Here is a 14,036-nt window from a genome sequence, read left to right on the forward strand (position 1 = left end):
ATACCTAATGACAAATCTACTGTGCCTGTTTTCCTGGATTTCAGTTATTTTTTCAAATAAAAGCAATAAAATGAGCGGTTTCCCTGACGTCTGATCCAACACTTTCTCATTCTCCATCTGCTCCATATAATAGTTGTTCCTGTTGCTACTTGGCCTTTATTTCTGTGGCCAATGGATATAATAAGGGATTGTAATTTTATTGTTGGCAGGAGTGAACATGACTGTCTCATTTGTATTACGGCTTTGTTTTTCAAAATTTCTTTTGTCTCTTACAACATAGATCACTACTTCAAATTAGAATTTTTAAATTGTCCTGTGTGGATTTGAAACCTAGTATAAACGTCTTGCAAGAGTTTTATTCTTCAATTTTGTATGTTAATATTGATTTTATGTTAGTTGCTAATGAAGCCTTTGCTGTTGTCAAGGCACTAACAAGTGCAAAATGGAGAAGGTAACACTGTAGCACATATGAGTTTACTGGAATGACCATTCTAATTGACGAGTTGCATTTCATTATGTATAAAAGGTAATTCTTCTGGAAACTGTGGATGGTATTCTTGGTTTGCTTGTCGCTCCTTCAGGAACAAATAAAGAACCTTCTATCAGTGCTGGAAATTACAGAACTAAAAGTTGGGCTTGGTTATAATTTTCAACAGTACTGAAAAGATCATAATGCCTGGATGTCTGCCTTGAATATCTCTGTATGTATACATGTGTCTAGCGTAATTTGAAAACAAAATACAATTTGGAGTTTCAAACTTTTAAATGTTGTGTTTTGTAGATATTTCAATATGTACAATAAATAAGGAAGCTACTGGTGTATTTTAGATATAGCAAATAGATTTTTTTAAAACTGAGAATTCATCCAAGCTACATTACAATCTGTGGTTTAATATAATTCTTTAAAAAGTAATTTTAAAAATAATTTTAAAATTCTTTTGGGCAGCAGCAGAAAACTCAACTACTAACACAGTTATTGCTTCATCAGAACCAAGTGAAATAACCAAGCGGAAAGAACAGATATTTGATACTTGTTTTCTTATAAGTCCCTCCATTTGAGATTCCTCCACCAAATAAATTTGCAGTCTTGTACTGTATTGTTGTGTAACTGTAATAGGGTAACTTAGAAATAATTTTTATTTAAAAGTAGGAGTATGTTATAAGAAACCCCTGACCCTTCTTCCTGTTAGATTCTAGTCTGAGTCTCAGTATTTTCCCACTGCAGAGAAATATACCTAAAGAAGGAAAGCTCTAAAATTGATCTCTGAAAAGGAGACTTCTTATGAGACTGTTGTGATTAGTTTTTAACTGATATGCAAGGAAAGGGCGTAACAAGAAAAGACGCAGCTAAACCAGGCCTAGCATTTTAGAAACTCTGCCTTTGCCGTGAGCCTATTCCTTCTATGCTCAAAATGGTTATTGATGGTGCCTCGAACAGGCAATATTTGTCAGCATTTATACAGTACTTCTTACTCAAGACTTCAAATCTCTTCAAAACACAGAAGTAAGTCACAGAGCCTCCCTGCTATGTATGTTAATTGTATTGTCTTCGTTTACAGATGGGGGAACATAAGGAGGTTAAGTGGTTTGCCTGTGGTGTGCGGGCTGGGTTTGTCTCTTGGCTTGGATTAGAACTAAGGAAGGGAAACCTTATCACAGTGACTGGGAACACTGGGACTAACCAACAGATCTAGGGTCACAGCCTGGCTAAAATGGCAATACAAAATAAGTAACATACAGGTGAAAGCATTCATAAAGTAAAATGAGGCACCAAATAACCCAATTTGCTGTGCCTTCTGGTTTGCTTTTGGCTCGGTTCCTAATCTTGTTTCTCGCAAGAGAAACTCCTGCTGTGAATAGCTGCTTCTTAATAATAGAATATTACTTTACTGATTAATATTTGTTGGACACTTAGTCTAATTATGGTTTCTCATACCTTCTTTAATTACTATAATATGAGGTTTAACTTAAGCAAAATATTTCAGATGAGTTTAGTGATGCTTTGCAACTTAATTCTGCAGATGGAGCACAGCAGCTGACTGTTGGGAGAGAGGAAAACACAGTCCTTCCTGAACCCAGGACACGTGTTTTTGAATGATAAGATATGTTAGCGTGTTTGTTTCTGAATCAAAAGATGTAATAATGAGGATTTACAGAAGCTAGGAACTCCGAAACCTCAGCCTAGGGAATAGCTGCAGTCAACATGATTAACTGGATAAAGGGGAGCTCTATGTAGTGCAATTGAGGATGTCAGTGTTTACTTACTAATTGAAATTGGAGAGACAGAATTAAAAGCCTATGATTAGTAAGGCAAGCCAGTATCTTTGAGGACTAGCTGCTATCTTTTCAAATGAATGTGCACAGGAACACTGGGTTGTTTTTCTTGGTGAGAAATTATCCTATTTCTTCTATATCATTTGTGTTAAAAAACAAAAGGTGAAATATGAAGACAAGCCTGTTGAAGAAATTAGTCACTACTTTTTTCTTTCTAGGATTTTGAAACAGAAGTTAGATTGCATCTGTATTTGTTGAGTAGCTCAGTGGAAAGTACAAAAATACTTGCATTGGATTTTTGTTTGGTAGTAAATGTAAGCGTATTGGCAGAGTATTAACGAAGTATATCAGGTAAGAATAAAGTGGAGGATTCACTAACAACGTCAGCCTGCCAGCTGTATTTCTCAGTTCTCCGTTTGTACATCTTCAGTGCTATTTTCAAATGTCACACCTTAATTTCCTCTCCTTTCATAGGGCAATGCTTAACAGCAGATATCCCTGAAGTCCAATGTGAATTTCCTACTTGATATACTTAAATATTTTCCATGAATTTGAACCAGAAGCTGTTGAGCATCCGGTATCCATGCTACAGAGGACCTGAATGCTTGCTTGACAAGTTTGATAAGCCCGATGCTGTGGGAATAAATCCTTCTAATTTTTCATGGACTCTGAAAAATGTCTTTTACACTTTGTTCTCCTTTGAAATAATTTATTTCAATTTACTGAAGTAGACGTATGTAGCTTCTGAAATGCTCATACTTCATAGTGTGTAAAAAGACATGAGAACTTGATTATGGAAAAAGGGTCTCTTACAATATTTAAAATAGAAAAATTAGGCTTCTGATTTTGCATAATGCTCCTTTATTTTGAAGTGTAATGCTTTATGCATTCACCCTTGCAAACTGATTCTTATTTAGGAGATGAAAGATTGTGTAAAAAATAAAATTCTTATATATTTTAAACTGCCTGAGAATGTACTACCGCCTCCCAGAATTCAGTCCCAAACATGAAGCATTGATTAAAAAAAGGAATTAATATAATTTTAAATTGTTCAATGCTGAGCATGATCAGAACCCCAATCATTTTCGAATAAAAGTACCTATAAAAAATTGAAGCAGTTGAATAATTTTAAATTGCTTTATACTGTGCAAGCACAGAACCCCAATCACTTCCAGGCTGAAGCACTTACTTAAAAAAAAATAAAAAATAAAAATTGAAGTGCTCCAGTAAGTTTAAATTGCTATGTACAAGGAAAAGGGCTTTAAATTGTTGGATACTTGAAGTTTTTTCTTTAAGATTTCTTATTTTTATGTACAACTCAAACAGCTTTACTTTGACAAAATGCACCCAAAAATCTGATTGTATAAAGTTGTGAAAATTTAATTAACCCCTCTTACAAATAGTAACGGTAGGACAAATATCCTGGTGTAGGAATTCTCAGTACCTTCGTTACTATGTGTAGCTCAAGACAAAATAAAATATAACCCTATACAGAAAATAGCTTAAATACTAGAATTAGTCTACCAAATCTGAATTACGTTAGACCTTTTTACCTAGCCAGTCTAGACAGATGCAAAAGCCTTATGTACTTTCTGTCCAGGAATTTTAAAGATGCGATTCTGACCTCTCTCAACTACTTCAGTGATAACATTCCTATGTAGATATAGGTTATAAAAGTAAAGTCCAAGGCAGAGATTCACATTTCTCACAACCTTTCACGTGTTTTATTGCTTGTGTTTGCCTGATGAATCTCACGTGTAACAGGTGACAGAGCTGGTAAATACAGACAATTCTAGAATTAATAAATGTACTGAAAATGCTGCCTACAATGTTGAGTGGGGACGCTACAATGACATATTGAATTTCCTAACCACCGCAGAAACCTAACTTGATTTCAACTATGGATTTCCAAAGCAAATGTTAGTTTATTGTAGAGGTTTCATGATGGAGTTTGGGGGGTACAATCCCCCAACAACGTGTGTCCTTATGCCTCAGGACTGACAGCTGTCCCTTCACCTAAGGAAAAAAAAATAAATAAAAATCATCATGTTCTCTCATGGGTACAGATAATTTGTCCAGTATTTTCTGTGATGATTGTTTCTACAATCAACCAACAAAAGCCCTGAAATATTTAACAGTTAACTTGCAATATTTCCCAGCAGCATCATTCCTTGATGGTGGAAAGAAAGGTCTACTGTAAAAAAAAAAAAAAAAAAAAAAAAAAAAGGGGGGGGGGATGTGTAATAGGGTGTTACTATGGCATTCTCTGGTGCTCATGAGATCTCATTCTCAATGTGTCAGGATTTTCTTTGGCTTCCTAATACATGTGTGGTCAATAGCTGTATCTCTTATATAAAAGATTTCTTTCAGCTTTTAAATGGCAAGCAGTTATAAGAGAGAGGGTTATAGACCAAGGTCTTGGTTTCATATTATTTATGTTCTAATTAATTTACCAGACTAATTCCACCCAACCCCCACCACCCCCCGCTTTGGCTACTAAGTGTTGATCCTTAATAGTTATCATGTTCCTAGCATTAATGGGTTTTATTTCTTTGGAAAGGTCATTCTTGATGTAATGTCACTGTTAACACAGGGGAGCCTGTAAGCTTTAGAAATTTTGCTTTATTGTGATGTGCTCAAAAATGTTCAACTACTTGCCATCTTTCCTGTGGGACATGCTTTCTCTAAACTCAGAAGAGTTAGTACAAGTTCTTTTAAATTTTTGACTGTATTCTTGCAATTAATTAAAAATACTCCTCAAGTAGCAGCTGGCACTGCCAAAAAGACCTGGGTCTTTTTTTTTTTTTATCCTTTTCTGTTTATTTCTGTGACTGTAGGAGCCTGAAAATTACTGCCTGCTGTAAATAAATGCACAGGCCTTTGACAGGTAAAATGAGCAGCGATACGACAACTTGGGTCATATCTGTTAAATTAATTAAAATATGTAGGGTAACTAGCCTACTAACAATAAGGTACAGTTAATGCTCTTTAGTAAAAGGAAGTAAAATCACTTGAAAACCAGCATTGAACAAGAAAATATAAAAGTGTGTAAATAACTTTAATAATCAGGTTTGGAATTGAATTCTAAGCTGAAAGAATGTTAAATTATGCTATAAATCCTCTACATCTATCCAAGAGTCCCTGTTAAAACAATGTAAAGATATACATATATTTAAATATATATGTACTATATAGGAATACATATATATTACATATATTTTTCTGTAATTCACTCAAGTATATTTCTTCCCCTATTGTAGTTATTTCAAAGTTAATCAGGTTGAGTTTTTTTCATGGCGAACTATCTATTCACTACACCATCTTTTAAGGCTTTCCTCAATCCTGTGGGCAAAAGTTAGCATACAGGCGAGCAGTTTCTGGTTGTATTTTGTTTCATACTTTGCTGATCTCTAAAGTTCAGCTCCCTCTCCTATAGGCATTTGTTATGTGCATGTCGTAACTCATTTTGTATTCTTAGTTACCTAAAAAGAGATTTCTTAGACTTTACATCCCGAAATTATTTACGTCCCTAAACTTTATCAACTGGAATAGAAACGGGCATGCACCTCTTTATTTCCTAGAACTGGTAAACAGGACAAGGAGAAGTAGTACTGTATACCACCGCGTATCGCTTACAAGGGTTTTTGGTCTGGTTTTCTGAGATTGTATAAGCCTTATTCTCTTATTGCTTAACCATGTTTTTCATGACTCCCTCTCTATAACGCTAGAAACCACTGGGCAGTTTCAGCTACAGTTGGTAGGCTGAGCTGTTAAGTGTGAAGTTGATAGGAGTTTCATGAAAATGGGAAGTTGGAGTGAAGATAGAGAATGGATTGACGTCCCCACTGAAAGAAAGATGGAGGTGATTAACATGCTTACTAAAAAAGAATCTACCCATGAGCTTCATTCTTTAAACAGAAACTAATAGGAAGCCAGTTTTCAGAACTACTTATTTTAATACTATCATACTGCTATTGCTCAGGATGATTTGTGGTAAAGAAAAAATAACCACGTGATGTGCAGATAACTTTGTGGGGAAAAAAATAAAAAAAAAATTGGCTATAGCTTGTTCTACAGAATATATTGTCCTCTTCCCATTGAAGTCAAATAAAAGCATGTCAAAATCAATAGACAGGTTTGCATCAGGCTTCTTGCCTTGTAGCAGCTTCTCAATTTTTACTACAAGCCTTTGGATGTTAGGCTTGGGTTTTCTCCAATACCCTTGCTTGAATCAAGGGATTTGCTTGAAAGTATTAATTTTAAAAATCTTGCGTTTGTGACTGTGTAGGAGAAGGTCAGAAAATGTTCAACAAATGTTTTCTTGAAGTTGAAAAACAGACATTTTCACTTTTCCTGGTACTTTTATGAGTTCTGGGGCTTGGTTCCTGGTTTTGTAATGTTCCAAGATGATAGCACTGTGTATGTGTTTAATACTCAAAACCACGCTATTCTTTAAAAGATTGTTTTTCAGCAAGCTCATTTTTGGTTTTAGCTTACCAGTGCAAAAGACAGATGTTCAATGTTACACTAAGTTCAGTTTTGTGGTGCAGTAATAATTGCTTTCTTCTATTACTTGTGGATTAGAAAGAAAACGATGGATGGGAGGTTGCACCTTTTTTGATAATGATCACACTGTTGGGAAATTAAACATATATCATATTCCTTATAGTTTCCAGCCATTCTATCCAAAACCCACTATCTGCTGTAAGAAATATGATTTTAATTTTTTCTCTAATGGCTTTTGCCACATCAGGGTTTTCCTGTGTGGAATAATGACTTTGCCCCATGCAACTGCATGTGATGGGTTATAAATATGTTTAACCAATTCTTAATTTATTTTCTTTGTTTACAAAGAGAGACCCATATTTTCATTCATCTAAGTGTTTCATGAAGTCATTACTGCTGGAAAATAGGATCAACCTGTTTAGTTCATTAGGTGATAAATAAATAAAATGTTTGGTATAAGCAGATCTTTGAACAGGTTATTGTTGTAATGCAGTTTAGGTTTCGGTAATTCCGTACCGTGCAGTATAACTAGATCAGAACTCTGACTTTCAATGTTTCTTCTTTATGCCTCTTTCACTGGTACAGGAGTGCTATTGAATGGCTCATTTGCATTATTCTGTGCCCTGTAAAATGAATTTATTGTGCAGCTTTTCTAAATAGGCTAACCCATGGTGTATGGGTTTCAGCAAAATATCATTACTTTTTTCATAAAGCCTAAAAATAAACAAAGAAATAACCTTGGAGCCTAACCCATCCTTTTGTCTGAGGAGTCGTATTTGTTAAATGGTGTTATTAATCATGATGGGTAGGTATTTACTTGTTAAATAGTTGAGTAATTTAAAATATTACTTACTTTGAGCACAAGGAACAGGTTTTGGCCTCTGTTATTAATCATTACAATCCTTAATGAACTGGTATGATAGCTATTGCCTGGATTATGAAAATCTGAACAATGTTCAGATATGCCGACATAGATGAAACAGTAAGTTGATCGGCACTCTGAGCCATATGGGTACGGGCCATCTCGAGCGTGGAAGCCATCCCCTATCGGCAAATCCCGAGTCTCGGCTAATAAGCTCTACTGAGAGGGAAGGTTAAGCTTGGGCTCTGTGCTGTAAGATGCCTGCCACTTGTGAGCAGAGTCAGCTCCCATCTGGTCAGAAAGGGCATAGATTTAGCAATGCACGAGGGTTTGCATCTGTGTTTGTATTTCATAAAGATTAATCCTCATTCTCCTTGCAAAAGCCGCTTAATGCTGTTGTAGCTAAATGGAGGCAGTAGCTCTGTCGATGTCAAATTTTTCAGCTCTTTGTGCATTAGTTAATTTCAGAATAATTGTGATCCATCAGTATCACAAGACTTTAAAATGGAAAAGTGGAGTTTTAGGAAGGAATAAGCGATGTATTTCTGGCTTAAGGAAACACTACTATCGTTTAACAGACCCTGGAGAACACGTATCTGGAATTCTTTGTGTATTTTGCACACGTGCAAACTTAAGCAGGCACAATGAAAGGTTACTGCAATGATCAAAGGAATGTATTCTTATAGGAGGAGATTGAAAGAGCTTGGGTTGTCTAGCCTAACAAATTGAAGAGTTACAGAGGAGAAAGGTTAATTAAGTTATGAGACAAGGCTTGTACGAGAATAAATGGCTGTAAATTGACCATGAACAAATGTATTCCCGAAGCTACGAAATGACCATTGGAATAAGGGTCTAAAATTGTGGAATACAGGACGAATTATTTGTGATTGGGATCAAGTGATCTGGCCAGGAGACACTGTGTGTTGTCCCTGCTTGTTACAGCAGAGGTTGTTCCTTCCAGGAGTCTATGAGGCTCTTCTGGGTTCCCCAGTCAAGGAACTCTAAGCTAGCTCGAGTTCTGATGCGTGGAAGATTTGTTAGTAAGAGTTTCTTAAAAACCCCTTAATTTTAGGGTGCAGTTTTATGGCAGCATAACCAGATTAAGGGCAGACTGTGGTGGTCTCGCACCCGACCATGTTTTTCCAGCTACGCTATTTTGTGGGCGCTGGCTTTTGCAGAGCTACCTGGTAACTTGCTTCAGGGAGCAGATGTGACTGGAAGAAGAGCAGAAAAAGGTGACTGGCTTCCAGGCAGGTCAGCACTTGGGGAGAGAGGAATTGTCACAACTCTGGCTTCAAATAGGGTGCTGCGGAAGTGTTCCAATACTTTCTAGCACACTTCTCATATTATCCTTCTTGACCCTAAACTCTTTGGACTCCGGAGTTGCTTTGGGCTCTGAAGAGACCCCGGGGTCATATCTTACCTAACTGATAGTGCCTCTTCCTAGAGGTTTTGAATTTCAGAAGGAAAGCAGCTGTCTGTTGGGACACCGGTGCTGGCAAATTGCTTCTTGAATAACTTAACAAGATTTCCAGTGTCATGGAAGATGCACAATTTTTACTGAATATGTGATAAAAATCTTATAATAAACATACATTCACAAGGAAAGTGCTCATAAAAAGAAAGTTCCTGTGCTAGATAGTCTCACAAAAGAGTTTGTCATATTTTTTTCTGGTTAATGGATGCCTACCGCAGTCAGACTGCTTAGTGACAGGAGAACTGAATTCATTTGAGCCAATAAAGTCATTCTAATTTGCATTTTCATAGCCCACCCTTCACTACTCCAAGTGTGACTTTCACTTTTAGGACAGAGCTATGCGGTAAATGGATATGTAGGCCCTTTAAAAGAATATTTATCATCCTTGAAGAATCTTAGTGCCAAATCTTAATAGCGTTTCTTACAAAAATGACTTGAATTCACTATCAGATTTAGAGGTAGAGCTGTAGAGATTGTGAATACTCTTTTTTTTTGAAGCTCTTTCCTGATAAAAAGAAGAAAGGTTAAAGTCTAAAACAGTGAAAGCTTTCCCTCCAAATTGGAAATATTGAATAAAAAAATTCCCCAAATTGTAGTGCTCGAGAAATCAAATTAATGCACAAGAACTGTGTGTTTTGTTTAATGTAGTCACTTTCAGAGATAAATAATTCAGCACACCTTTATGCAGTGTTAAAATACCTTTGTTAATTATGCCAATCAGAGGGTAAGTTATTCAGGCTTTTGAGGTGTTTTTTTTTTCTGCTCCAATTGATGTTAAAAAATACAGAAGACAAGGAGAGCTTCATGTCCAGTCTGTATGAGATTTGATGAAACAATTGCCTTAGGACCCGCTGACACTCTAATTGGAGTCTGCATAATGCAGAATCAGAACCTTACTTAAAGCAGTGTTCTCTTTATTCCGTGTAAGTATCCCTCTGTTAATTTCATTTAAATAACTCCTTCATTTAAATCCCGAGTAAAAAACCATAAAATCAATGAATAGTTCTTACTGACCTAGTGAAGGCAGGATTTCATCATCTCTCTGCAAATCGTTGTGACTGTGTGCTGCTTATTACTTGTTATTCTTCTCTGATGGCTTCCTCCCTATCCATTTTTGTGGGTTTGGTGTAGCAGCACCTGAAGATAGGATTTTAAGATTCAAAGATCTTGATCTGCATGATAAAAATATTTTGTCATGTGCAATTTAATTCAGTGATGGCAGTTCTCATTATTCTGATTACTTTTATTTCCTCTCGGTTCTCAGCTTTTAGGATCTCACTGTATTTTATATGAAAATCTGAAGTTTTCATATGCAAAAAGCAAATTTCTAGTCCTCGTGCTTCCAGAAAAAAAGCTCAGAAGCATAAATTTTCAATACTCACTTCCAAGTAAATGCATCGAATAAAAAAAGAAACCCCAAAACCATACTTGCAAAGAAACCCCACCAAAAACTCCAAACAAAAAAACCCACCCAACTAAGACCTAATTTCTTAGGCAGTGACTCAAACTTTTGAACTTTTGGATTTATTACTATTATAAAAAAATGACTATGATCTCTACTTTAGCTCTTTTTTGTGGGATTTTATGTTCGTTTGCACTTCAAATTACTCTCCTGATGTCAAAGGTACAATGTGGTCCTACAGGATACTGCCCTGTGAAATGAGATTTGTTTGCATTTATTGTGTGGAAAATTCATGCCTGGGCAGATGGTTTTCACAGGTGTCCGCGTTTACATCTCTATTTAATAAAGCCTTGCACAAGGATGAACTTCACACCGTAAGAATGTGTGCGAAATGCAATTAATATTCTGAAGCTTGCATTTTTGTGATAGAAAGCTGATCTCTTACAGGTAGGGCTAATGAAGATACGAGAGTGTTTACGGTAAAAGGTGAGAAAATTAATTTCCAGAGTGAGGATGTAGCCAATCAAACCTGAATGGAGTTGTTTCATGTGCTGAAACTGGGCAAGTCAAAAAGGACATAAAGATTTTGAAATTCTGTGCAAGGTCATTTCAGAGACTAATTTTCAGTCTCCAGCAGAGGAGGGAGAACGCTGGCTTTTGAGATGTGGTAATACCCAAAGGTACTTGAACATCAGGGACTTTATTAATTTCCTCTGCAATGTGGTATAAAATTGCCATCCTCTTTTGCTTTCCGATCCATGTTCTATGTGAGCAGCTTTCAGTGCAAATGTTGAGGCCAGTTAAGGTCACCAGTGTGTGTGTGTGCTGTTTTATTAACTACAAAAAAAACGGTGTTTCATAGGCTTGATACCTCATCAGAAGTGTAGTTCTAGCCCAGCGACCAAACTTGCACAGGAGTTACCTGAACTAGTGACATGTCCTTACGGTGACTGGTAATAAATTCAGAAAGACAAATTGTCAGGATATTAAAAATGAATCTTCATTCTGTACATTTCTGAAAAGTGGTGGGTTATGAAAAACTTCTGATTCTGCTTGTCAGTGAATATAGGATCTTTAGGTGTGAGTAGTCACGACCCCCTGGTTTGCTTTTCAGTCTTCTACCCCTTCAGATTTTCATGAGCAAAAGATGTTTACTGCATAATTGTCATATTCTCTCAAGAATACGGCTTTTTTAGTGGTGGGTGAAGGATCCTTTGTACTAATTGCCCACTACTCACTACTTGTATGTTCTGAATTCTACATATATGACACTTAAACATTATTTTCTGTGTAGTTAGCTGCGCTCTTTCTTTAGACAGCTATCAGCCTACAAACCCTTTTATTGTATTCAAAAATACGAAATCTACGTGGTGCTTAAATTCAGAATGTATTCTGCTTTGAACAAGATTCTCTTTGCCTTCAACACAAATCTGCTGGGCTTATTTTTTCAAGGTATTTTTAAAGACCTTTTTTCCCCCAAAGTGAAGAACCCCAACAGAAATTATTTTAATGAGATAGACATTTAGTTCAACAGAAGAAGTTTCTTCGTGAGAAAAACAAATTAAAAGAATAATTGTGCTTTTAAAAGATAATTAATTAAAAACGGTCGGTGTGGTGACAAATTTAACATCTTGTCTGACATGTTGAGAAGAAGAAAGTGCCTGGAATTGCACAAGTAGAATAAAATGTTCCATTTCACAGCAAGGCCAAGCCTGAGCCTTGTAATTATTTCAAAGGGAGTAAAGGTCATTTTCTATTTGCTACATCTGTATTATGTGAGGCTTCTGCACCAGGCTTACAGAAGCTAACGCATGACCTATTTAGATTGCCCAGATTTCAAAGTCAACTTACACTGTCACAAATGTGATAAAGTAGACATATTCCCTTCTCTAAGTACTGACATAGATGATGTCCAAAGCAGGCTTTTTATTTATAGCTCTGTAAGACAAGAGTTTTCAACTTCTAAGATGCCAGTAGCTGGGAGATCAGAACATGATTTGCCTCTTACTTGCTGTGTTAATCCTTTAGGGGAAGAGTTGTTTGTAGTTAAATTTCAGCATATATTGCTTGGGTTCTCTTCCTGATGTGGATTCTTTATATAACTTGGCTTCAATTGTTGCTTGCTTCTTGAGATGGGAAGAATTTTCCTTCTGCTGTGATTGCATTTCTATGTATATTCATTCAGTAACACCATGAGTCAGGAAGGTACTTTAAAAATGCACCTGTGCACAGAGAAAATATTTGCAGAAAATGCATGTCTATCTTTCTGTGAATGTGACCATTTAAATGCATATCAGGCTTTTTATTTTAATAATCGGTTATTAAGTTCTATGCACAATTTTGAGGGCAGGCTCTGAGCATGTCAGTTTGTGTTTGCAGTTGTCTAACACTGGAAGATCGAAGCAGGCACATCCAATTCTCCACCCCTCTAGAGTCCAGAATCTCCAATAAAATCAAGATATCAGTGTCAACAATTGAATGAGGGATTGGGCACTGTCTTTTTAGGCCTTGGTAAGAAAGGCAGCAGTTATGTGGTTATATAGAAGTGAATGATAGTCAAGTGTATTGCACCTTGCTTGGTGTATTACTTTAAGTCTTTCTCTTCTGTCTTGGTTAATCCTTCAAAGGGACAAACAGAGCAGGTCAGGATGGAAGGCAAAGGCGTCCATCTGCTGCATTTGACTACCACCAGCTTAATTGTCGTGAAATATTCTGGCTGTTTCTCACAGTCTGCTAGCACTTCTAGCCAAGCTTTTATAGCGAATGTCAGTGCCATGAAACAAATGATCCAGCAGTTGGTTTCAATAAGAAGATCAAATGCAGACCAGGTGGGGTATTGCTGCCTTTGGTTTTTATAAATGGGATCACATAAAATTTAGAGCGAGTGTGAAGTGCATGAAGGAAGAGAGCAGATAAAGTATTGCTCTGATTTAGCGAATGCACTACGAGTGGTGGTTAAGAGGGAAACATGCAGATGTTATAATTCTGCAGGATGTCTCTCTAGGATCAGGATCAGCATACTGGGATGATAACGTGGTGGAGGTAGAACTGAGAAATGTGTGAGATGCTGCTGTTGGGCTGGGGAAGTGAGAGTGCAGTTTGTCACCTGAGCTGGTGAAGGAGAAAGGAGCCTTCAGCACTCATCTGTGTGGCATAAGGGGAGACATTGTCCTCACTTTACAGCTCAACAGCTTTATTGGCAAAATTGTAAGCATGTGTTGAGGATGTCTTTAGTAAATAGACCCGTTTATGCAGGGACACTTGAGTTTTAGAGTGAATGTCATTCAGAACCACTGTGTATGTTTGACCGTTTTCTTCCTGGTCACTACGTGTGCCTTCTCTCCTCAATTTTTCTTCGGCTGTCCAACAAGCAGCAGGCTGGCCATAACAACTTTGAGATCAGAGCACTGTGTACACCAGCTGAAAGTCAGGTTTTGAAAAACACCTTTGGAGGTTCTGAAGCATCTTCTTGATGCCTCTTTCCTGGAAGTTCTTACCCCCGTGGTCTCATTTAA

The 14,036-nt window shown here is 36.8% G+C and overlaps 1 protein-coding gene across 2 annotated transcripts in view; it reads left to right on the forward strand.

Annotated features, from left to right (window-relative positions):
* Positions 1 to 14,036, forward strand: part of CDH13 (cadherin 13) — a 501,672-nt gene that overhangs the window by 78,463 nt on the left and 409,173 nt on the right. The gene's annotated exons all lie outside the window — the stretch shown is intronic.

The sequence above is a fragment of the Chroicocephalus ridibundus genome, chromosome 4 (assembly GCF_963924245.1).
Source record: "Chroicocephalus ridibundus chromosome 4, bChrRid1.1, whole genome shotgun sequence".
Lineage (NCBI taxonomy): Eukaryota > Metazoa > Chordata > Aves > Charadriiformes > Laridae > Chroicocephalus > Chroicocephalus ridibundus.